Consider the following 25,912-nt stretch of genomic DNA (forward strand, 5'->3'; position numbering starts at 1 on the left):
TGATAAAACTGTTGAACTGCCAGCATGTCTGGCTGAAGTCAGCCATGCTTTGGAGCATGTTCACTGTAAATACTGCAAAGCCAGTTGTCTCCACAGTGCTGATTTGGTTTTGATTTTTAGGCAAGGAAGTTCTCTTGCCCCAGTAATAGAACCTGATCTTTATTCTGTGCTCGTTCATTTTACTTAAACTTGTGCCCAAAGCAAAAAAAGTATGCTGAGGAGTTTACCAGTGTGAAACAATATGTATTAAGTATTTATTAGCTCTGGAGCAGAACCTCTCTAGAAGCTAGAGATGCGGTCATCAGCTGTGAAGGCTGTTCAGACTGATTGTTTGCGGTGTGAAGTAGATTCACTCAATCGAAGAAAATGTGGACAAAAGGAAGTCGGAACATGGAGAAGGTGGGAAATGCACTGGCCAGATTCACATGCTGCATCTGTTCGAGGCAGGTTAGATTGTAAGGGCTCGCGTTTGTGACTTGCAGGACTTGTAGGACTTGCCTGCCCACTTGTAGGACTGGTAAAAAGTAACCAAGTCAGAAATGGTTTCTGATGTGCAAAGCCCAGGGCAGTGCCTGGAACCTAGCCAAGTGTATTCATTGACCTTGAAATGCTGTGTGAAGTGGTTGTTTGACCACCCTCCCACTCCCAATAGCCATATCGGTTGTTAGGGACTGTTGTACTCTTTGATTGGCATCCATCAATAAAATGAAGATTGCATTGGTTGAAGTCACAAGTCCTGCTCTATTGGGGGTTGTGGAAAGCTTCAGTACACACCAGATTTTTATCAATCAAGTTTCCTGGTTTGACTCCTCTCTGAAGGAATATGTTCAACATACGGTTTTAAAAGCCAAGATCATTCCCGGAAGTCAACCATCATTATCACTGTCGATGATCACAAGTGACACATGTGTCAGGTACTTTACATAAAAATTTAAAACACAATTAGTCCCGTGAATACGACACTAAATGGCACACTGCCAAGTTGAGCCTAATGCTTAGCTTCCATGACGGCACTGGGGGAGAAGCACACGGGCCTATGGGAAGCTTGCTTACACCTTCTTTTCTCTTGATTTATTTTCCCTGACAAATACATATCAGCAAGTAATTTATTAAAAAAAGAAAAGAAAGAGAAGAGGAAAAAAAAAACATACAGAAAATGAAAGTTTAGTCCCTAGATGCAACTGCTAACAGGAAGCTTCTGCTTTCTTGTGTCTGTGTGTTAACATGGGACATAGATCCAGTGTCGTGCGACCATAGCTTGGTCTCTCAATCATAGAGTCCACACGAGTCTTTTCATGTGTACACACAGGAGTCCACCTCTGTACTTTAACAACTTTACAGCGCTTGCTGTAAGGTTGAACAATAGCTTAATCAAGTTGTATTTAAAACTGTGATAAGGATTTAGGGTTAGTTCTTCTGAATGATTGATTATTAAGATGAACCATATTCACAACCCAGAATTTATTTTACTCTTATTTTTGATATCAAAGCACATATGCTGATATGCATATAATACAGATAATATATCCACAGCATAAATATGTACACAACCCCCAAATCATCTGCCCATTTCCATTTCAGTCATAAAATAAATTAAATCTCCCCTTTAAAAACCACACATGGACAGGTTATGTTACTTAAAGATGGGCAAGTGAGGATGGTAGCTATTAGTAAAACTGATTTAAAAAAAATAGTGCAAATTTAAAAAAATCTTTGTGGCTCAAACCGTTATTACTATTAAAACAGTCTCCCTCAGGGGGAAATAACCTAAGGACCCAAGTTCCTTTCTTAGAAGGTTATTAAAATGTCTCTGTGGTTTATTGATTTTTTTTTTTTTTTTTTTTTTTTTTTTTTTAGTTCTGCTTCTTTAAGAATATAAGAGTTGCTAAGAGGATTGGAGCCAAAGTGAAGTGCTAGAACATTCTTGTCAAGACTGTGTTTGAAAACAATAGGAGTACCCCAGGACTCTTTCATTATGAATATCGCTCATTCTAACCAGGCACCCCCACTACTTCTGCTCATCATCTGAAGATGCTTAGCTCTTGCTAGTGGCTGGTTTGCTTTTCTCAGGAAGAGGCTGGGATTAAAACTTAGTGGGTATTCCCCACCATCTGTCCTCCTGCCAGTGTCTTGTTCTGTTGTGTTTGGGTGTTGGTTCCTCTTTGCTTTCATTCCTTCACCTGGAGCATGGAGAGTTTTGTGTTTTGTCCCCGTTCTTTGTGGTAATACTGTTCTGAACTTCAATACAGCCTCGTTCCAACGTTAAACTCTCTCCTTGTTCCACTTTGTTGAACAGACATTTAAAAGCACAGAATGGTCAGCCGGGAACTGGGGAGATAGTTAATTTAGGCTCTCGATTGAAGCGACTGGGAAACAAAACCCAGAGAAGTTAAGTGACATGTTTGGAATCTTTATACAAATGAGAGCTAGACCTAGGCTGCATTTCCTGGCTCTTAGTTCTGCACCGTTTCTGTGCACCTGTCTGCCTCTTAAAGCACAGTACCCTTTTGAAGGCAGGGCTGTCCTCTCCTGGGCCAACCTGTGTTCATCCACCTTGGCTCCCATTGGGGCCTCTGTACCAAGAGGTTTTAACTGACAAAGACATAGTGATAGCCCCAAACTATGGATGATCTGGATCTAAGCAACAGTTTTAAAAGTCATCTATTTAATGTCAGATTCTGTGCTGTAAGCTGGAAACTTCTGACCTTCTGGCTAATGACTTCTCTGTCCTTTGGAGCCTCTAGTGTCTTGTGGAGGGACATGTCTTAGGTGATAACTTTCTCTTGGAAATATCTGTGGGATTACTTAGCACCTTCATTCAGCTAATTCACCATATTATATACTATTATTAGTATTATAAATTATATATATGTTTATGGAATTTGGTGGAGAATTAGCATCTCTAATGATAGAATCACACGATTTCTCTGTGCTAAATATGTAGATGGTTAATACTGTCCTAGTTTCTTTTTCTATTGCTATGATATAATACTCTGACAAAAGCAAGTAGTGGATGAAAAGGTTGTTTAGCTCACAGTGCAAGGTATATTTCATCATGGCGGCGACTGAAAGTAGCAGAAGCTTGAAGTAGTTGATTACAACATTGTACCCAGAACTGGGAAACAGAGAGGGATGATCAGTTCCCTTTCTCCATTCATATGGTCCAGGGTCCCTTGCAAGAAGTGATGCCACCCACAAGATGTATCTTCTCACAGCAGTTATTATAATCAAGATAACATCCTTCACATGCAAGCCCAGAAGTGATCCCACATTTTGTCAAGCTGGTGATCGACAATAAATCACAAATACTACAGACTAATAGCACTGATTTTATGGCTAGATAGCTTAGGATTGGAAGCTGGTTTTATGCCCTTGCTACCTGCACAGATGAGGACTACATCAACACAACTCAGTTTATTCATTAGGAAAATCGGCATAACAAGGCTCGGTATGAAACATTGCTGTGATATTCAAGTAAGATAGTATGTAATTCATTGTCCTTTATGGGGACTTCCACCTTGTAAGTCCCTGGTAAATGCTACTTGGCATGGCATGGCTCTTACCCGTCTCTTGCCTTTACCTTGCCAATTTTACGAACCTGTACAAAAGTCCTGTCTGAAAGAAGGCATGGGAGAGAGTTGTAAAAGTCTAAACATATCAATTTTCGTTTCCCCCTTTCTTTTCTTTAATCAAGAATTCTTGCTGAAGGTGCTGCGTTATAAATGGACTCTTCAAAAGCCACTTGTAACAGTGGTCTGATCATTTTTTCCTTGATGAGAAATATTTTGGTCTATTAGCGAGAAGAAAGATCAACTGAACATTAATCAAAAGCTTCATCCTAAGTAGAAGTGTGCATACATCACAGAGGCTGCCTGGCAGAGGCCGGGTGCAGTGCTGGATGTATTGACTGGGGCTCCGATTGCTGAAGTGCAGCCTCGCGACTGTGCTCACGGAGCAATCTTCAAATAGTCTTAAAAATCCATATGTGCTATTATTTTTAAAGAGGAGTTTATTTGATTTTATTTTACTTACATTTTCCCCCTTCTCTTAGGCAATTAATTTCTTGCTGGTACTGTGCCTAGAAACAGTAGGAGAAAATGAGTTGCTGGAAGTGTGTTTTTAAATTAGCAATCATCTCAGAGACGTGTGCACTTAGTCAATGTGTTTATTCCTTGGTTATTGCCTGTTTTCTAAAAATACCTAGACATAAGCTATGTGTTTCTTGGTAATTCCCTGATCATGATAAAGTCTGCCAAAATTTGCCATTTTGGGGTTCTTGCTTTCATTTCTGGGATTATGCAAGGAGTCCATCTCATCCAGGTGTTGTATCTTCCCCCCAGAAATCCTTCTGTGCTCCATGTAAATATACAATCAAAAATTTTGGACAAAAGTCATTAGAAGCTGGGAAGATAGTTAATAGAGAAAAGAGTTTGTTTTGCTTTCAGCATGAACATCTAGGCTGTGATCCTGCGCCCCCCCCCCCCCCCGTGAGAAAACAGTGTGGCGGCACACATCTGTAATCCCCATGTTTGCTAGTGGATATGCACACACAAACGCATACACACACACACACACACACACACACACGCACGCACGCACGCACGCACATCCCATCAAGCACAGATACAGAGCACACACACTCACACACACAGTTATATTTAAGATGCCATACCAAAAGCACAAAGAAAAATAAGTAAACACACAAACCAACTAACACTCTTAGAAAGATTTGAAAGGGAACTCACATTTAGAGCTCAGTAGTGAAAAAAATAATAATAAAGGAGGTTTCACAGGGTGTAAATTCCCTATAAGGGTGAAGAACTGTTCTTTAGCTATTTGCCAGCATGTCATTGTATCAGTAAATAATGGGACAGAATTATCCAGGAAGCAGTGATCAGGGGGTGTAGGGCTAGAAAAGTGTGAATGTGTGTGCCCATGTGTGTGTGTGCCTGTGTGTGTGTGTGTGTGTGTGTGTGTGTGTGTGTGTGTGTGTTTAATAACATCCACTAAACTCTCAATCACACATTGTCTTTTCCCTCCTTTCTCCTTTTCCCCAAGGCCCTCTGCTTTATCTAGTACGCCTGGCGTAGCTTTAGAGATGTGATACTGTATCAGGAAATAGGGAAGTATAAGTTGTGAGTCTCTGAGGAGTATTGCATTGGGTTTATAACCCATTTGGAAATGTAACCACAATTTCATTTCATCCCACAGACCCCCATGGAGCAATAACGGTGGAGAGTCGGATGATTCACCTAATTTCTTTGATGTAAATTTAAAATTTCTCCTGACAGATTATGTCGGAGGACTGAGGCTAGAATGCATCATCCTGAAGAATTTTTTGCAGTTACCCAGAAATGTGGGGCTAGAGAGAACAGATGCTTGGAATGCCAGTGACATTTCCAGGTTTTTATAGCCCTGGTACATAGCCCACTAACTCCAGCATGCTTCACACATGGAGAAGGCTCGTTTGTCATCTTGATGCCAGGATGGCACCTCGTAGCTCTAAACGAAATGGATTGCTTCTTTCTGCCCCCACCCCAATCCTGGCTCAGACAGTCAAGGTAGAGACACATCAGGCATTTATTGGTCACCCTGTTTGTGCACGGAAGGCAGGGGGCTATTGGTATTTACTTTGTAGTAGAGGAAAGAAAAGTCTCCAAAAAATGCTCACAGCAGCAGAAAGTACAAGTTTCTTCTGTACTCAAAGCATGATTTGTTTGGCAAGAGTGACCTCATTGTGACTCATATAAATAATAGTCATTAAAAGTGCATTTAAATTCTGAACAATTAACATTGAAACAGACAGTGAACACCTATACATACCATTCTTGCTATTTAAACAAAAGCTTTTTTTTTTTTTTTCAGGGCAACTCAGAAACTTGCCAACATTGAAAATCTGGACAACTTCCCAGACAGTAGATACTTTGCATTTTGAGTTGTACACATTATAGTCATAAAAACTCTAGGGCAGGTTTCAGGGAATTATCCCCCTGTGGCTTGACCTTTAATGTCACCAAAGAATATATTGAGGTCAAAATTGCTCTTTTTTTTTTTTTTTCTTTTTTTTACTGCTGGATAAAGGAGAATGGCAAAGGACATGATTTGAATCAAGTTTCTAATTCTTTGGAAACCTAAAAAGAATAGCAGGATCAGCCAATGTCCAAATATCTATCAAGTGCCCAAAACATGTTCTAGAAGTTACCATGTTCTCCTGTCCTCCATGCCAAAGTGTTTGCCAGCACTGACGTTCCTATTCTGTCAAAGGCAAGATACAGGATCTTTTCAGGGAAAGTTATAATCCTTAACATGCTCTCATTAAAATTTCTAGTTTCTTGAGGCTAAAGAGATGGCTCAGTGGTTAAGAGCAGCACACATTGCTCTTGCAGAGGACCTGAGTTTGGTTTCTGGCACCCACATTAGGTGGACATCTCTCTCTCTCTCTCTCTCTCTCTCTCTCTCTCTCTCTCTCTCTCTCTCTCTCTCTCTCTCTCTCTCTCACACACACACACACACACACACACACACACACACACACAGAGAGAGAGAGAGAAGCATACACTTAATTAAAAATAAAAATAAATCATAAGAAAAGGATTTCTAGGTTCGGTTTGCTTTTCTCTAGGGCAATTTGTTCTCTAGAACAAATGGGAGTTGTTCACGTTGGACTTAAGGGTCTGTGGATCAGGCATCTCTGGAACATAGCACATATGTGGGCAGGGAAGCAGGGAGGTGGCTCTTAGGACACTGGACTCTGATCCAGACAAACTCTGCTGGGAAATATGCCTTCTTGTCAGTTCACCCACGCTAGGGCCTCCAAACTCTGTTGATCCTTCTCCCTTCCTCATCTTTGATCACTAGGGGTCACTTAGGCAACCAGATGATGGGCTCTTCTGTCTTGATTAGAGAATTGGGCTGCTTGAGTCTCATTTGGCAACTGAACTCCATTTTCAACTTGGGTCAGTCTTGGTCCCAGGTAGACAGAACCCGAACAGAGGGGAATGATTCACCATTTCAATGTCTGGTCGGTCAGATTGCCTTTGTACTCTGTCTATCATCTTCCTTGGGGAAAAAACTCTATCTTGAATCCCAACTCCAGTGACTTCAAGAAATCCTGTGGCCCTTGTCTGTTATCCTACAGTCCTCCAGCACTGTGATGCTGCTTTGCCACTTGCGTCATTTTGTAGAGCTGAACTTTAGTGCTTGTACTTGGCTCCCTTAACTTATTGCCAGATTTCCCTGATATTGACTCTGCTTGCTGCCAACTTAGCTCCTGATGCTGGCTCCGGCTTCTCTGCCAGCACACCTGTTGCTTGCTGCCTACTGTCCCCTGATGCAGATTCGCCATCTGCCCAGACCTTCTCTGAATTATTTCCTGCTGCTGGGAATGTGTCCCCTTCCTTAGTATCTGTAACTGTCAGAGCATAGTTTGATATGGACAAATAAACAAAACTTCCAAGGACCAGGATGTAAACTTAATTCCTTCTAGTCACTACTCAGCTTTGTCTATGCCATATAATGTCTATGATGCATGCTACCACAAAGCAAATAGATACACATCTGTATTGGTGTGTGTGTGTGTTGTGTGTGTGTGTGTGTGTGTGTGTGTGTGTGTGTGTGTGTGTATGGTGTCTCTGTGTGCACTTGTGCATGTATGGCATGTGGTCAATGTGTATCATTCTTCTAGTCCTCTCCACCTCTTTTTTTTTTTTTTTTAAGATTATTATTTTATGAGAAAGGGTCTTAGTACACAGGATTGGCTAGCCTGAAATTTGCTATGTAGATGAGGCTGGCTTGGAACTCACAGATCCAATGGTCTTCTGCTTCCTGAATGTTGGGATCAAAGGCATGAACCACCATGCCCAACCTGGTTTTATTTTGTTTTTAATTGTGTGTGTGTGTGTGTGTGTGTGTGTGTGTGTGCGCGTGCGCGCCTGTGGGTGTAAGTGCCTATGGATGCCAGAAGAAAGTTTTGTATTACCTGGGACAGAAGTTATAGGCAGTTAAGGGGTGCTTGGTATGGGTGCTGGGAACTGAGTCCAGGTTCTCTGTAAAGCAGTATATGTTCTTAACCATTAAATGATCTTTGCAACCCCTCCACCTTATCTTCAGAGACAGGATCTTTCACTGAACTTGAAGTTCAGTTTAGTTAGATTGGTTCTCCAGTAAGCCCCAGAGATTTGCCTGTCTCTGTCCTCCAGCACTGGAATTACAGGCACACACACTATATCCAGATTTTATGTGGGTGTTGGGAAGCCAAATTAACAAGGAGTTCTTTCTGTTTGCTAAGCGGTACTTTACCCTCTGAGACATGTCCCCAGCACCAAAACTGAGATTATCTGCAGAAACATTTCAGATGATGAGCCACTTACACCGTATGCTTGTTTAAGAACAAATAAACAAATGGAGTAGCATCAATATCCAAAAGAAGCAAAGCAAGCTTGGATTAGAAGGTCTGGGAAGGTGGAGGCAGTGTTATTAAATATACATGATTTGAATAGTTCTGAGGATGTTTGTTGATGGGCCTCAGCACAGCCAGATGGTGGCTGCCTTTCAACATGCCTAGGGATATTTATGAAGTGACAGGAATTCCTGAAAGGGAGATATGTATCTCCTGCTGGGGCAAGAGGAGAGACAATGGAATGCTCTCACTGGTCGGATGTCAGCGGGTTGCTGAAGCCCAGTTAGAAAGGGAGAGAGAGCTCTTGGTGTTGACAGAGAGAAATGAGAAAGAGGCTTAGAGAACAGGGAGGAGTTGAGCTGGGGTTAAGGGCCTGAGAAAACAGCAATTTGAAAAGGATTAGGAGGAAGGATAGCAAAGACAAAATAGAAAAGAAACAAGATTAGCTAGTGACAGCTGAGGGCAGGAGGCTGGAGTGTTAGAAGCACAGAGACAATAGATAGAGCGGATTACATCGGAGTTCAGTTTAGGGAGACTGATAAAATACTGAGCTGCAGAGTTCAGTAAAATACTTCATAGCCTGAACCAGGAGGCCCCCAGTTTAGAGCAAGATGCTGACCAAGAAACACATGTGCTCCCAAAGTCCAAAGAGTATGTCAGTCAGAAGAGTGGTCACCATCCACTGGTTTAGGTACAGAGGGGTCTAGGTGATGCCTAGCAGAGATGTCAGGGACGTCAGAAGACTGGGTCTAAGGGATACAGGTCGATGAGACAAGAAGCATGCATAACACTTAAGTACGGACAGATTCGAACCTATGCAAGGAGAAATACACAATGGAAGCTACGTTCTGAACCAGCTCTTAACGTCTACAGCTTTGGGCAGCTTCCATGCAGTAGAACACCTCCAAGGGGTGGCATCACAGTGGTGCAGAGGAGTCACGAGTTCCTGCCTGATGGCTTTGGTTCGAGTCCAGACTAAGCGTTGATGATCTATATAACCTTGGATATATTATTTAATCCCTGCCCCGCCCCCAAACTGTAGACTAATGATAGTTGCCGAACTGAACTGACTTTACCGAACGTCACCGAGGATCCAATGAGATAACGTTGCTAACAATTTCAAAGATGCCTAGTCATGTAGCAGCCTGCTCACCAAGAGTGAGTGAAGTGTGTCCCCTCCATTATTCTACAGATGCGTCAGTAGACAATTGTTAGGACTTCATCAAACACTAAAAACTAGAGGGATTATAATGAGAAGACGAGGCTTCTGTCTTCCCTTTAGCCACTCTTGGGAAGTTGGATGTTTGTGGCAGAAGGCAAGGGAGATATTTCCTTTTTAGCTTGGATTTGCTTGGCTTTGGCAGTGCAGGGGAGGGGCACTCAAATAATGGAGTCAGCCAAGGTCTCCATGCATTCAACGTACTGAATGCAGCGCAGTAAGAAAAAAAGTTTGAAATAGGCAGCATATTTAACCCTGCAGCCAGCAAGTACATTCCACCTGACAGGAAGCTAGAGGGTTCATGTGTTGAACTCTGCAAAGGTAATTTCACGTCAACAAAAAGTAAGATAATAGATGGTGTGGGAAGGATTGCAAGGCTATAATACATCTGAGGTGGGGAGGAGAGTGACTAACCGGAGTGAGGCCATTTGAAATAGTCAGCCTTGGGTATATTTTAGAATTGTGGATCTATTTATAAGATCTGCACTTATTATTTAGCTTGTCTTCTTCATGATTCTGAAGACTTTTATGGAGCGTGAGGCTGAAGAATTGCTATGTATCAACAATGCACCCGTTTGAATACTTGCCTGAAATGTCGAGACCCACTACTGCCAGGAAAGGCAATTACTTCCTGACTTTCTGGAGAGGGGTGTTAGGTTTTATAAGCCTGGAATATGCTCCCCCACTTTTTTTTTTTTTTTGGTCTAATATAGTCACAAAGCATTTCCACTTGGTTCAAAACGTCTGTTTTTTACTATCTGGAGAATTTAGTTTTCCATTATTTATTTATTTTACTTTTTACCCACTTGTTCATTTTTTGAGCATGGATGTGTGTGTTCGCGGATGCCAGAGAGTGTGTGTGCCTGTGCGTATAGGTGAGTGCCAAGTCCAGATGTCAGTGTTTGGTGTCACACTCTACTATAGTTTCAAATTAAGTTTTATTACCTTCCTTTATCTGTGTGTGATGGGTACATAAGAGCGCAAATTTTTGGAGTTAGTTTTCTCCTTCTACCATGTGAGTCCTAGAGAATCTATCTCAGATTATGAGGCTACATAGAAGGCTGGGGCTTATTGCTAGCCCCTTACTTATTTTTTTAGACAGGTTTCTCCCTGAACCTAGAGGTCATCAATTTGGTGACACTATCTAGGCAGGGAACTTAACAATTCTCGTGTCTCTCCCTTTTGCACTGCTGGGTTATAGACACACTACTGTGCCCTGCTTTCACATGCTTATCTGTCAGTCACTTTACGAACTCCACTCTCTTTTCAGCCCCAAGAACCTCATTTTGAGTTACATACTTGAATTTAAAAAAAAAAAGTGTGCCAGGTGGTGTTGGCGCATGCCTTTAATCCCAGAACTTGGGAGGCAGAGATAGGCGGATCTCTGTGAGTTCCAGGCCAGCATGGTCTACAGGGTAAGTTCCAGGACAGGCTCCAAAGCTACAGAGAAACCCTGTCTCAACAAACAAACAAACAAACAAACAAAAGTGTCCATAGAACAAGCAAAATCTTTGAGTCTTTGAAGTGAGTGAGTCGTAAGGTGGAACTCACAAGAATTCCTCAAAACATTTGTTCCAAAGGCTTGTGCTGTGCAGTGAGACCGCTCTGGTATTGTTAATCCGAAGTCAGCTCCTTACAGAGGCCATGTATGTGCATTCAGCTGCAGCTTCTGGGGATGCCATCTGTGGACTCATTCTCATCCCAAGAAGTGTGTGGTGGCCTCACACTCCTTATTGGTATCTTTACTGAGTGACGGAGCAGAGCCGACATTGACTCCCATCTGGCGTTCTTGGCCATTTTCAATCTCTGTGCAAAAAGAGGCTGCAGAATCTTCCCACATCTTCCCGTGAACAGACCTAACCCCAGGCTTGTTTGTCATGACTACCAGGCAAAACTCTCCAGTGCCACGCGACTTGTTTTGCTGTATCCTTTCGTGAGATTTATTCTTGTTTCCTAAGTACTCTTACGATAGCTGTGCTTTCCGTATTTGGTACAGGATGATCTCTGTAATGTAACTGTAGATTTCAGGGGTATGGATTCTGATCATTATACATTTCCCAGATGGCTGTCAGGTACTTCTAGATGTTTGCAACAGAGGCAGTAGATATTTGAGTATCTGTGCTGTTAGACTCTGTGACAACCAAAGCCAGAGCATGAGGCTTTCACTCTACCTGCCCTCTCACTTCCAGCTGAGAAGCCTATTCAAATGATCCCCCCCCCCACCAAAAAAAAATCAGGACAAAATTAATCTGTTCTGAAGATCATGGATCCACGATATTCCCTATCAGGAGTTTGAACCATGATAGAGTTGAAATGCAGTAGAAAGGAGTCACAGTGGGTTGATGACACAGCTCCCCTCTATGATATGGTTACAAAGTATTCTGAGAAAGAGTGATTTGCTGATGAGGCCAGATGACACCTACTCAGTGGCATGACCCATGGGGGAGATGGAAACACTTTCCTCAAATTCTTTTTCCTCTAAAGCTGGTGCTCTTGGCTGTGGCTAGACTGGGGGGTTAGAAGGTTTATGTACATGGGCCACCCTAAACTGGAGTATAGTAAGGGATGGGTTCTTGCTGAACACCAGTGGACCTCCCCGGCCCCCCCCCCCCCCCCCCCGCTACAAAGATGCCACAGAAAAGGGGCTTGAATAGTGCCTCAGGGTGCATAGCACGGACAAGAGGAAAAGCAGAAAATAGGGTCTGTGAACTGCGGTGGCTCTGTTGTCCATCTGCTTAGAGATGGGCATGTGCTCTGTCTCACCGTTACTCTGGAAATCAGATCCTAATGGGCGCTGCTTCCATCTGCCTTGTAGCCCGAGGTCTGGAAAATGATTACTAGCCATGGAGATAAATGGGGATTGGAAAAGCATCTGTGCTTCTTTTCCTAGGCAAATACAGCAGAAGCAGCACCAACGTTTCACTCAAGGATACATAATAATAAGGGGCTGTGAGACTTTTTCCATAAAGAATATGAAAAACAGAGTACTTAAGAATAGATGGAAAAAATTTTAAACAGTCTTAAATGAAGCAGAAATAGATGCATGGCATCAACTTTGTACACCTCATAAAATTCTAAAGAGCAAGGACTATATGGAAATAAAATATGAAAGAGGGGATAAGCGACAGGAGCTAGGATAGGAGGCGTCTTATGCCCACAACTAAGAAGATGCAGAAGTACACCAGAAGCCTCAAGAAAAATAAGGCAGATGAGGACAGTAGTCTGGGGTGGCCTTGGGACCTTACAGGAGGGAAAACGATGCGTTTGGGGAAAAAGGACGCTGTTCTAACAAGTGGTTGTTTTACCATCGTGCAAAAGGAAACAAAAGGAAAACATCAATCAAGGCCAAAATCATGGTGACATTTTGAGACTTCAGAAGGAAACGTGTAGCTTTAAGGACCTTCCCATATGAGGTGAACTCGAACAGCTAGGCACATTATTGGGAAATTTAACAACTTCCATGGTCATCTCTCCAGACACTCAGAGAAGACTCAAAGTTGAGCAGGTCTATGAATTTTCTCCCAACAGTAGCTATGATGGTGATGATGATGGATGGTAAATTAAAAAAAAAATGACAAGTACATCCTGTGCATATTTAGTGCAGCAGATACTGTTCAGTATGCTTTCTTCATAGTAGGTAATTAAAACCTCATAATGCATTTGTGATGGAGATATTATAGTCTCATTTTACAGAATAATGTTTCCAATAAACCTAATGAAAAGAGAAGAATAAAAAGGTATAAAATAGCAAGGAATCAGAAAAGGTCCAAAATGTAACACTTCACTATAATTAAGACTAGCCATCAAAATTACACAATGAATGGGGCATATCTGAATTCCCTTATTTATAAATCAGTCAACTTCAAATGAAAATGGAACAATATCAGAATTCTATATCAGCTACAAGAGTGCTGTCTTTGTACCTCAAGCAACTCAGAAAATTTAAAAGTAGTAGGAAAGTCGATAACCTTAAAAGTAAATGAAAACAGAAATACTACCACTAAGTAGATCTTAATGGAAAACAGCCTTAAATGGAGTAAACAGTAATCCCATATTGAAAAATAACAGCAGTGACTTAAAGCTGGCCAGCACTGTGGTGTTTTAGAAATAGCTCTCTCTGTCTGAAATATTAACAGCAAAAGGCAAATAATTGTGTAGAGAATTAAAATGGTTTCAAAACAGATGATTTCCCAGATTTGATTAATATTTTGTTTCTGGAAACACAGATAATATTCTTTTGTATGGAGGCAACTGATATCTTTTAAATTTCAAAGTGTATTAGAAAAATCTTAAATAAAATGCAAATAAAAAAAGAGAAAAATGTGTATGTGGTTTATTGTCTCATCATGCTGCAAGAAGTTAATTATAAACATGTAGAAGAACTTGATCCACTTGTGTGAGAATTCAAAGCCAATGTAAATTTTTCTAGATAACTGCTGGGTTGAACTGGGAATTAGAGCTGCAGATTTGATGCTTAGGACATAGGGGTAGTGAAAAGGAGACACATAGCAAAACATGGGATCCCATCAGAACTGTAATTATAGGTATCTACCAATTTCAGTTCATTTATTATTAAGTAAGAATAAATGAATGAAAACATTTTATCTAAACATTTAATTCATAAAACTTAAAAAATACTATAAAAACAAGGCTGGCAAGATGGCTCAGAGGTTAAGAGCACTGGCTGCTCTTCCAGAGGTCCTGAGTTCAATTCCCAGCAACCACATGGTGACTCACAACCATCTGTAATGAGATCTGGTGCCCTCTTCTGGTGTTCTGCAATGTATACATAATAAATCTTTAAAAAAATACTATAAAAACAAAGGGAAAAATTAATAAAGTAAAAGCTGTAGGGGGCAAATACAGAACAGAATTTGGAGAGTAGGAACATAAATGCAGGGCTGGTTCTTAAAATGTGAATAACTATTTACTAAGAGAAACCATTCCAGATTTTCAAATCAGAAATGTAGTACAACAAATTCAATATATAATTCTAGAGCAAGAGGAGAGCTTATCAAAGGCACGTGCAGTAGTTTCTTTTCTAGCATTGTGACAAAACACAAGGTCTAAGACATCTTACAAAAAAGGATGTTTAATTGGGCTGGTGGTTCCAGAGGGCTAGAGTCCGTGACAGAGAAGCAGAGGCCCAGTGGCAGGAACAGCTGAGAGCTCACATCTTTATCCTCAAGTGAAGGCACAGAGCACCCTGGGGATGCTTTGAAACCTCAGGGCTCACCTCCAGAGACACATCTCCTGCAAAGGCCACACCTCCTAATTCTTCCCAAACAATTCCAGCACCTGGGGATCAAGTGTTCAAACACTTGAGCCTATTAAGGCCATTTTCAATCAAACCACCTCAGCATTGGAAGATTTCACCCAACAAATCCAAGCTATGATTGAGGACCTAGTTGTGAGAATCTGGTAAATGGGTAACTGTAGAACAAAATAACATTTAGTAAATTGCTTTAATGAAAGGAGAACGTAGTTCATTAAAATTTTGGAAGTGGTCAATAGTATTCCCAGAAATAAATGAAGTCTAAATGTTTTTATGATTAAACCCGAAACACTTTATAATGCAATTTAACTTATTGATTCAGTGTGCTTAACCACTCTAATAAAATATAAAAACAAAACTTATCAAAATTATAGAAGATTCTAAACATAACACATATCAATAAATTGAGTTTATTGGTTATATGGAACTTCACTAAGTCATATTAAATTAAGCTTCTAAAATAGAAAGTTGCCTCAATAATAGGAAATTCATTAGCAATGAAATTAAGAAGTGAAATGAGGAAGACTGCTATGGCACATAAACGATAAAAAAATTTGACATTGCCCAGATTCTATTTATTCCATAATAATATCTCAGAAAATTAATCTAGATCAATAATCTGATACGTTACAAAGTACTTATCATATATATATATATTTTTTTGGTTTTTCGAGACAGGGTTTCTCTGTGTAGCTTTGCGCCTTTCCTGGGACTCCCTTGGTAGTCCAGGCTGGCCTCGAACTCACAGAGATCCACCTGGCTCTGCCTCCCGAGTGCTGGGATTAAAGGCATGCGCCACCACCGCCCGGCTACTTATCATATTTAATGAATAAGTTTCTGAGCCATTCCTAAGGGACAACAAACACAAAGATGTCCTTTGAAACCGTCTATAATTTCCTATTGAACAGTAACTCTAGGCAATGTTACATGCTCATAAAAAGAATTTAGATATACAGGCAATACAAATGAGCAGATTACATATGACATGAGTTCTTGGCCTGGGGAAATGCATTAAAACTAACAGAGCATGTGAGCATGCTTTCTTCTTCTTCTTCTTCTTCTTCTTCTTCTTCTTCTTCTTCTTCTTCTTCTTCTTCTTCTTCTTCTTCTTCTTCTTCTTGTTCTTCTTCTTGTTCTTCTTCTTGTTCTTCTTCTTCTTCTTCTTCCTCCTCCTCCTCCTCCTCCTCCTCCTCCTCCTCCTCCTCCTCCTCCTTTATCTCATTCTGTCCTTCAGGATATTGCCAAGGTTGGCCTTGGATCCATGATAAATTCCCCCATGCTGGGAGTACAGGTATAGCGACCATGCCTGGAATAAAAAAACATTCCCTACATTTGAGAAATTGAAATTCAATGAAAGCCAAATATACAACTTACACATAAAAAGTAATAATGAAGTAATAATGTTTTAATACATGATCAATCATCTGAATTGTAATATAAGTGAAGCATTAGTCATTTTAGAAACAAAATCTAGGTAATTCCTAGAACAAACTTGACAAGAAAGGAATGCATTCAAATCATTTCAAAATTTGAGTGCTGATGGGAAGTAAAATTTACTTTAAAAGAATCTTAGAGGATAATTATTTTATTAGATATTGTTATATGCTACATCTGGAATTATATAACCTGATATAAAAATAAATCATAGAAGTCTAGACATTTTTATAAAGATACATATATCCATATATATGTTTGACCATGTATGCACTTGAACAGTTGATAAATAGTGAAAGGGCCCAAGATATTATGGAAAGCAGACAATTTATTTCCTAGTTGTTGTTAGAACATAAAAATAAAACAGATAATGCTATAAAGAAGACTCCATATGGCTTATGTATCTAAATGTGAAAACCATAAAGCTAACAAAAACAACACAGAAGAATAGTTTTCTAATTGTGGAAAAGCATAACACCATAGAATCACGAGATAGACAATGACTGTAATTGATTACAATACATTGAAGATTTTTATTCAATACTGAGCACCATTGAGACCCATATCTAGAATATACATGAGTCTCCAACAAATAAACAAGAAGTACATATGAACCCCAGGAGAAAAATGGTCCAAAGATGTATGTAAAGGAAATTCATAGGAGAGGAAACTCTAAGGACTAATAAACTTTCAAAGAGATGCTCAAAATCATTAGTAATTAGATAAATGCAAATTAAAGTAACAATGATGTATCCCCAAAGACCTGTCAGATGGATAAAACAGTAGCTAATAAATGCTGGTGGAAGGAGAGATTATGGGTATACTCTGGCTTGGCTGGTTAGATTATAGGAGAATGTAACAATTCAGAAGCATTCTGCTAATACCTAACAAAAATGAAAGTATCTAGTATTGCTGAGATTCCACTTTATACAAAACGGTAGTTGAAAATGAATGAGGCTATTTCTTAAATCATTGTGGTGGTGGAGAGGCAATGGAAGCAACCCAGTTATCTTTTGTTGAAGGAAGGGTTACATGAGTGTTATGGCTGCATGCTACAGACAGGCACATCACTCAAGACTAATGTGTAGACACATATTCTCATTAATCTTGATAGATATGTAAAATCTTATGTGCAGTGATAAAAAAGCAAGACAGAATGAAAAATTTTTAACATACAATAGCATTTATGTTAACAAACAACACAGGTATATAATTAACTATTTCAAAAAAACAAACCCACATACACATATTTTCCCCAAATATAAAAACCAATGAAGTTGGGGTTTTTTTTAGAGGAAAGGAAGGAAGTGGAAAAGGAGAGATGAAAGAGAATAAATAAATGTCTAAATAAGAATAGTTTTTTTTAAGAGAATGAAGGAAGGATAGAAGAAAGGAAGGAAGAAATGAAGCAAGGGAGAGCAGACATTAGTTTCTTCCACAGCCAAAACAAAATATTGCTGGACAGGTAGATCAAATGACATATCTCACAGTTCAGGGGCTTGAAGACCCAAATTAAGGTGCGGCATCTCTTCTCTTCATAGTATTCAGATACCATCATTCTTTTTTTCCTGTCCTCATGTGACCTTTTCATTATGTGTTTGTTATATTACTTTTATTGCTGTATATTAACAAATGTCTATTTACCCCAGATATGGCACTAAGGACAGACCAAAGAAATGATTTTAGCCTAGTGAACCACTGAGTTTTTTAGGGTTACTTATAAGAATAAATTTGAAGGCTTACTTAGAGAACCATGGATGATTCAAGGCAGCAGCACCGTGGTAAAGCCAATCCCAGCATGAGCAATAATTCATGAAAACTGTATTCTGTAGCTCTCTACATGTCTGTTCGGGACTCTTGGTTGAGGGAGTTTCCTTTCTTCAGAAATTGTGACTGCTTTTATAATCTTGGGAAGAGGCTTTATGAGTCTCATGAATTTCAGGAACTTTCTGAGACGTCAGAATTGTGTTTACTTCCCAAGTCTTGTAAGTCTCTCTCTTCCCTTCAGGAAGAAATGTTTCAATTTGGAGGAAATAGCTATACCCCAACACTTGAGACATCTCTTCCTCGTATAGGGTCTTAGCCTTGTGATCTTATTTAACCATATTTCTTTCTGGGTCCTCATCTCCCAATAGTCACAGGGAGAAGAGTAGGGTTATGTTACTCTATATGTGTAGGATGTTCCCATAGGCTCAGATGTTTCATCCTCAGCTTGGCACTGTCAAATGATGAGTCTATAACAATAGAGCCTAGTAGGAGATTTAGGTTTTAGGGTGTGTGTCCAAAGAGAATGGTGGGACCCAGTCTCTTTCTCACTCTATCTCTGTTTTCCTGCCATCATTATGGGAGCAGCTTGTTGTGCTATGCACTCTTGCGATGATATGTTACCTTATTCAGTTCAGTTCACACCCTGAAAGTTATTGATGCCTCTTTGCAAATCACCATGATTGGATGAACCTTCTACTGTTATTGACTTTCCTACATGTAGTTCCTTTTGTACATCAGGCCTGAGGTAATATTGGTTTTCAGGGTTTTTTTTTTTTTTGACCCAAAATAATACTCTATTCATTGGTGCACAAGAGCAGCCATGACAATTTTGAAGAAAAGATTAATATAAAATTACCTGTTTTATGAGACAAATTTTAACATATCTCATGTGCTGGCTTTCTTTGCAGTCAGTGATGGTAGAATAAATGAAAATTCAGTGAGGTGATTTAGCCAAGAAGTTCTAATATAAAAGCTTACTGTCATAGAAAACATACTTTCAGAAATGGATAGTCTCATCACTAACACAATAAAGACTCTAAAGAAAGGGAATTTCTCTTCAGTGCCTTTTAAATGGAGCCCTGTGTGAGAAGAAGACAGACTGTACTTGGTTGGGGGACATGAAAGAACTAGAAGAGAAAACAAGCAATTGAAGATGAGGCTATGGAGAACATGTTGTAGCCCTTGACACCGTGAAAGGAATCTTCTTTTCTGGTTCTTTCATATCAGTGTTCTGGCTCAAGAAACAAGGATGGGTGCCCAGCCGCATATTTTCCAATGAGCTTATTAGCAGAGACTAAGGTTTGCACTGTGACTTTAGCTGCCTGATGTCCAAACACCTGGTACACAAAGCATCAGAGCAGAGAGTAAAAGGAATAATTATCAGTGCTGTTAGAATGGAGCAGAGGTTCCTGGACGCCTTTGCTGTGAAGCTCACTGGGATGAATTGCTTTTTAATGAAGCCGCACACTGAATCCATGGCAGCCTTGCTTCTGCTGGGTCTGGATTTTAACAGAGTTTTCAGAGTAGAAAATCCATTTGGCTTCACAGAGAATACATCCAGGGAAGGGAAGAGTAACTTCTTTGGGAAGAAAGCAGGTGACTCTCAGGGGATGGGAGGGAGGCTGAGTACAACAGAGAATTCTTTTACCTTGGATGCTGATTTCTAAATGAACTGAAGATGTGCTGTTGTTTTGAAGCTTAACAACAACAAAAATAATGATATACATATCCATGAGGTCGCAGAAAGGGAAAAACACAATAGAAAAGTAAGAAACTGAGGATCGGGAAAATACCAAACATTAGAGAGTAAGAAAACAAGAGAATGGCTACATACCCTCAATAGCTCTAAATGATAATAGTCTCAACTTTCCAATCAAAATGTACAAGCCAGTAGGCTAGATTAAAAATGAAGACCAATCTATTTGTTGCCTGCAAGAAATGTACCTAACTAGCAAAGACAAACACAGCCTTAGAGTGAAAGAATGAAAAGAGATGTTCCAAAGAAAAGAATAGGTATAGTCATATTTATACCTGATGAAATAGACTTCAAAATAGAATTAATCAGAAGGGATAACAGAACAAATTGACCTAACCATCATCTAAAGAATTCTCCATTCAGACTTCTAGCAGTACAATCAATATTTTGTCTAAAAGTAAAACAAAACAAAACAAAACCTAGAAATCAACTGAGAGAAAAACTGTAAAAACTACATAAATTCATGGAGATTGAATATCACATTCCTGGGTGATGAATGAATCATCAAAGAAACCAGGAGGGAAACTAAAAGCTCTTAAAAAATTATGACATGAAGAATCCATGAGATACTATGAAGGTGGTATTAAGAGGGTAGTTTATATTTATAGATGCCTGCATTAAAAAAATCAGAGTGGGAAAGCAGTGACTGGTAGATCCCTGTGTGTTCAAGGCCAGCCTGGTCTACACAGCAAGTTCCAGACCAGTCAGCAATACATAGTGAGATCCTGTCTTAAAAACAGAATAAAATAAAATCAGAATAAACAGTATTAATGGGACAGTGGGGCTGAGATTGCATGCATGTGCATATCATGCATGTGTGAGAAATTGTTACACCTCAAAAATTTAAACAAACAAGGAAAGGCCAAATCTAAAATTAGTGAATAGAAAGAAATAATAAATATCACAGTAGAAATCAATCAAATGGAAACAAGAACATGAAGAATTATATTAAGAGGTTTTTGGAATTGATAAATAAAATTGATAAACCCTTAGTCAAATTAACCAAAACAAACAGAAGACTCAAATTAATAAAATTAGAAAGAAAAATGGGATATTGCAAGAGACAAAAATGAAAATCAGAGACCCATTAGAGCATGCTTTGGAAACCTAAACTCTAATAAACTAAAAATCAAAAAGAGATGGATGAATTTCTACACATGTATTACCTACTGTTGTGGATATTGTTCTATATAAATAAAACACTGATGGCCAGTGACTAGACAGGAAGTATAGGCGGGACAAGGAGAGAGGAGAATTGGGGAAACAGGAAGAAGGAGGGAGAGACACTGCAGCCACCGCCAGGACAAGCAGCATGTAAAGATGCCGGTAAGCCACCAGCCACATGGCAAGGTATAGATTTATAGAAATGGGTTAATTTAAGATATAAAAACAGTTAGCAAGAAGCCTGCCACAGCCATACAGTTTATAAGTGATATAAGCGTCTGAGTGATTATTTTATATGTGGATTGTGGGACTGTGGGACTTGGTGGAACCTGGAGAGAAGCCCTCCAGCAACAATCTACCATAATTAAGCCTATAGCACACAAACAACATAAACCTAACAAGGGCAAACAATGAGAATGAATCAACAGTGAGAAACCATGTCTAGACAAATGGGTTCACTGCTGAATTATACCAGACCTTTAAGAGAGAACAAACACATGTTCCTCAAGAAAATACCTACGATAAAAAAGGAAAGAATACTGCCATTACAATGACAGAATTACTCAGAGAAGGCCACAACAGAAAAAAGGCAATTACAGTATTACAGACCAATTTCCCAGATGAACACAGATAGAGATATCCTCAATAAAATAACCACAAACCAAATTCAAATGTGTATCAAAAAGATAACTCACCACAATAAAGTGAGCTTTATTCTTGGGTAGAAAAGTTGGTTCAACAGGTGTCAAATGTAATACACCACACTAGTTAATTTAAGGATAGAAATCCTGTGATTTTTCAACATCTCATTATAAAGACTCTAAGAAGCGAGGCACAGAAAGGATGCCCTCCAACACAATCAAAGCTATATACAACAAACTAAATGTGGAAAAACTTGAAATATTCTACCAAAATCAGGAACCCAACTAGACTGAGTCCTACACTGGAGAAATCTCAGATCTGACAAACATTTTCAACAGAAGTGACAGAATATGAAGTTAGCATTAAAAAATTAGCAGCCTTCCTATAGACAAATAAATAACATGCCAAGAAAGAAACCCAGAAAACAGCCCCACTCACAATGCCTCAAAAAATAAAATGTCTTTGCAAAATCCTAACCAAGGAGGTGAAAGACCTCTTTAATAAAAAACTTTAAAACACTAAAGAAAGAAATAGATAAAAAAAAAAAAGACTGGAGAAATAACTTCCACAATTACTAACTGGCAGACTTTATATGTACATTGTGAAAATGGCTCCAATAATAAAGGTGATCTGCAGATTCTATGCAATCTTCATAAAAAAAAAAAAACCCTAATGTCATTCTTCACAGAAATGCAAAACAACTTTAAATTCAAATGGGAGCACAAAAGACAGCGGATAATCAACAGTGCTGGAGGGATCACAGTACCAGATTTCTTTTCTTTTTTTTTTTTAAGACAGAGTTTCTCTGTACAGCACTGGCTGTCCTGGAACTCACTCTGTAGACCATGCTGGCCTTGAACTCAGAGATCCTCCTGCCTCTGCCTCCCCAGTGCTCGGATTAAAGATGTGTGCCACCATGCCCAGCTCGCAATACCGGATTTCAAATCTTGCTACAAAGCTACAATAATGCAAACCAGACACACATCAAAACAGTAACATGGAAGACACAGAAAGTAAAACCCACACAGCTGTAACTACCTTCTCTTCTCTGCCCAGTCCCTCCCACGACCTCCCCTCTCCCCTGACCCATCTGCTCCCCCTCCTCCATTTCTCTTCAGAAAAGGGTGGGCTTCCCATGGATATCAACTAGCTATGGTATATCAAATTGCTAGGCACCTCCTATTAAGGCTGGAGAAGGCAACTTGGTAGGAGGAAAGGGTCCCAAAAGCAGGCAACAGAGTTGGAGGCAGCCTCTGCCACTGTTAAGAGTGCCCCCAAAAAACAAAACTACATATAAGCAGAGGGCCTAGGTCAGTTCCATACAGGCTCCCTGGTTGATGGTTCAGTCTCTGTGAGCCCCTATGAGCCTAGGTTTAAATACCTAATTTTTGACAAAGATATAAAAACAAAAAACCAAAACGAAAAACCCCAAACATTATGGAACTTACTCCAAAAACTAAAAATAATATTCCCAGATGACTCCCAACTATATATTCCTGTGAAGCCAGCAGGATTCTAATTCATTTGACTATAGAGACACCTGCACATCCATGTATATCACAGCACTATTCACAATGGCTAGTTATAGAATCAGCCTAGATGTCCATCAGCAGAGGAATGAGAGAAGCAACCGTAGCATACATACATAAAGATATTTTATGCATTCTCAAGGAAGAATGAAATCATGTCTTCTGCTTAAAAGGGTTGCAACTGGAAAACATCAGGTTAAATAAAATACATTTACTCAGAAAGACAAATAGCATATTTTTTCTCTCATATAGGGATCCTAGATTTTACATAGATGCATAAAGGTAAAATTATATGTAATATATATATATATATATATATATGTATGTGTGTGTATGTGTGTGTGTATACACATACACATATAATATTAAAATATTATAATTCTTATATTTGTATCTTATTATAAATGTAGTCTTAATTGTCTTCTTTTTCCTAAAATTCAAAAAGAATAAAAATGAGATCCTGCTCCGGACCTCCCATCTGGACAAGAGGTGAGTGCCTGGGCTCAGACCCAGAGAGGCCTGCCCCTAGATCCCATCCCTGGGCACCAGCCATTCCAGGGAAGACCTGCCCAACTTGGCCCAGGTTCTGGCCATTGGGCAGGATCCCCTCCACCTCCATTGGGAAGGTTCCCCTTCTCTGAGACCCCCGGCAGACCCTGCAATCTCCACGCCCTGGCCCCACACCCATCTGCCTGAGACTCCAGCCACTTCCTGAGACTTAGAGACCAGCCCCCAGCTCCCTTCCTGCCCTGGATCTCCCATCTAGACAAGAGAGAGAAGCTTCCTAAATCTGTCAGCTCTGTCTGGACCAAGAGCGCTGATAAGACCAAGAATGAATCCACAAGGAGATGGGCAGACATCAAGGCAGAAGTACATACAACAAAATGAAGAGCAATACAGCATCACCAGAACCTAGCCCTCCTCCAACAGCTAGACCTGAACATCACAAAATGGAAGAAGCAGAAGAAAGCAACCTTATGAATAACATCATGAAGATGGTAGAGGCTTATATAGAAGAAATTACAAATGAAATTGAAAAGACAAACAAAAAATGGGGAGAAAGCTATAAAAACCTAGAGGAAAAGACAAATAAACAGAAGAAAACAATAAATCCCTGAAAGAAAACATGAATAAACAATGAAACAGATGAAGGAAACAGTCCAAGACCTGAAAAGGGAAATAGAAAAAATGAAGAAGACACAAACAGAGGGAATGCTGGAAATAGAAAATCTGAGTAAATGAATGGGAACTTCAGATGCATGTATAACCAACAGAATGCAAGAGATGGAAGAGAGGATCTCTAGTGTTGAAGATACGGTAGAAGAAATAGATTCATCAGTCAAAGAAAACACTAAAGCCAACAAAGTCATGACCCAAAATGTCCAAGAAATTTGGGACACCATGAAAAGGCCAAACTTACAAATAATAGGGATAGAAGAAGGAGAAGAATACCAACTCAAAGGCACAGAAAATATATTCAACAAGATCATGGAAGAAAACTTTCCCAACTTAAAGAAGGAAATGCCTATGAAGATACAAGAAGCCTATAGAACACCAAACAGAATAGACCCCCCAAAAAAGTCCCCTTGCCACATAATAATTATACAACTAAATGTACAGAATAAAGAAAGAATATTAAGAGCAGCAAAGGAAAAAGGCCAAGTTACTTATAAAGGCAAACCCATCAGAATAACACCTGATTTCTCAATGGAGACTTTGAAAGCCAGAAGGACCTGGACAGATGTAATGCAGACACTAAGAGACCATGGATACCAGCCTAGACTAATATACCCAGCAAAACTTTCAATTATCATAGACGGAGTGAACAAGATATTCCAAGAAAAAGTCAGATTTAAACAATACTTATCCACAAACCCAGCCCTACAGAAAGCACTAGAAGGAAAATTCAACCTAAGGAAGTCAGATACATCCTTGAAAACACAGGCAATAGATAATGCCACAGCAGTAAACCCCCAAAAAGAGAAGTACACACATACTACCACCAAAAAATAACAGGAATGAACAATCACTGGTCATTAATATCCCTTAATATCAATGGACTTAATTCACCTATAAAAAGACATAGGCTTACAGAATGGATACGAAAGCAGGACCCATCTTTCTGCTGCATACAAGAAACATACCTCAAATTCAAAGATAGACACTACCCAAGAATAAAAGGCTTGGAAAAGACTTTCCAATCAAACGGTCTTAAGAAACAAGCGGGTGTAGCCATCCTGATATCCAGCAAAATAGACTTCAAACTAAAATCAATCAAAAGAGATCAAGAAGGGCATTACATACTCATCACAGGAAAGATCCACCAAGATGAAGTTCAAATTATGAACATTTATGCCCCAAACACAAGGGTACCCACATATGTAAAAGAAACATTACTAAAGCTTAAACCACATATAAAACCCCACACATTAATAGTGGGAGACTTCAACACCCCACTTTCACCACTGGATAGATCTCCCAAATCGAAACTTAACAGAGAAATAAAGGACTTAACTGATGTTATGACTCAAATGGACTTAATTGATATCTACAGAACATTCCATCCTAACAAAAAAGAATACACCTTCTTCTCAGCACCCCATGGAACCGTCTCTAAAATTGACCACATACTTGGCCACAAAGCAAATCTCAACAGATACAAAACAATTGGAATAACCTCCTGCATTCTATCAGACCACCATGGTTTAAAGTTAGATTTCAACAAGGA

At 39.6% G+C, this 25,912-nt stretch overlaps 1 pseudogene; it reads left to right on the forward strand.

Moving 5' to 3' along the window:
- Positions 1–292: 292 nt before the first annotated feature.
- On the forward strand, positions 293–19,760 carry LOC102903296 (ribonucleoside-diphosphate reductase subunit M2-like; annotated as a pseudogene).
- The last annotated feature ends 6,152 nt before the right edge of the window (positions 19,761–25,912 follow it).

This window comes from Peromyscus maniculatus, chromosome 6 (assembly GCF_049852395.1).
Source record: "Peromyscus maniculatus bairdii isolate BWxNUB_F1_BW_parent chromosome 6, HU_Pman_BW_mat_3.1, whole genome shotgun sequence".
Taxonomy (NCBI): domain Eukaryota; kingdom Metazoa; phylum Chordata; class Mammalia; order Rodentia; family Cricetidae; genus Peromyscus; species Peromyscus maniculatus.